Source organism: Desmodus rotundus, chromosome 8 (assembly GCF_022682495.2).
Source record: "Desmodus rotundus isolate HL8 chromosome 8, HLdesRot8A.1, whole genome shotgun sequence".
Lineage (NCBI taxonomy): Eukaryota > Metazoa > Chordata > Mammalia > Chiroptera > Phyllostomidae > Desmodus > Desmodus rotundus.
This window is the reverse complement of record NC_071394.1, coordinates 13944432-13945893: the sequence shown is the minus strand read 5'-3', so window position 1 is coordinate 13945893 and position 1462 is coordinate 13944432.

Genomic DNA, 1462 nt, shown 5'->3' with positions numbered 1-1462 from the left:
AAGAATCAGTAAGTATTTGTTAAATAAAGGTGTGGCCAAAGTACAGATCCAGGAAACACTAACTACATACATAGGAATTCCAAAAGAAGACAACACCGCAGAAACAATAAAGTAAATAAAATACTAGAAGAAAACTTTTCAGAGATTAAGTAAGTCTGAACACACAACAATGTTGTTACAGAACAGAAGGCACAGAGACCAACGGGTTGATGTTGCATCCAAGCAGAGAGAAATAGAAAAAACAATTTACCTTTCACTGAAGAAAAATATAACTTGTTTCAGTGGTAACTTCTCTAAAAGACAAAAGACAATTAAGTAACATCTCAAAATACCTAGAGACAATAATCTACAAATGACTCTCTAATGGATCATGCGGGATACTGGTTATGAGTATAGACTTTGGAACAAAACTGCCTGGTTTCAAATCTGACTCTGCTTACCAGGGGTTTAACCTTTGGCAAGTTACTTCAGCTTCCTGTGCTTCAGTTATCCCATCTTCAAAATGGGGGTAATGATAATTGCTATCTCACAGAGGAATTAAATGAGTCAATATATGGTTAGAATTTGTAACAGCTCTACCTAAATATATTATGATCTAAAATAAAAATTCTGCCATCAAAGAATTCTGTGCCCAGCCAAGTTGTTCTTCAGCTGCAAAGGACTTTTTCGTGTGCAAAGATTCTTCGGCAAGTATACTACTTACCTATCCCTGTAGAAAACAAGGAAATGAATCAAAGTAAAGAAAGCAAAAAAAGGGAAGTCAAGGCATAGAAGAATGGGGAGTCCTCATTGAAGCTATCATTAGAGATAATGTTATGTAACTAGCTATTTTAAATATGATTACAGAATTCAAATATGCAAGTTTACTGTTATAATTAAAATGTATATAATACAAATTTCTATAAAAACAAAATTTGAAACTAGTAATAAGGTATATTCTCAGTCTCATTAGGAGAAAACAACTAATACTCATTCTTTAGCTAAATAATATCAAATAGGCATTTTCACTTAAAGATAATGACTAGTAAAATAAAAATGAATTTTTACCCTCTAAATCACTTGGGAAAGGGTGAGGTTAAAACTAACCAGACCAAAAAAAAAAAGAACTCATTTAGAGAAAACAAAAACAAGGGGGAAAAAAGTAAGATATCACAAATAGCATAAAACAAGTTAAAAGAACAAGAACAAGTTAATGTAGACAATTAAACTATGATACCATCACTGTATGCTGTTTTAAATATAAAATTATATACACATAACACAAAATAACACAGGAAGTTTTAAAAAAATCAATGAATCATCAAGGATATAGCAGAAAAACAAAAATGAAAGTTGAAATATTTATATCAGACAAAATAGAATCTAAGAAATTATTTAAGGATATAATAAAAAATGTTTTATATCAAAATTTTTTTAATGTATTATAAAATATAATTCATGTACTCTGGACTTTAAACATGTT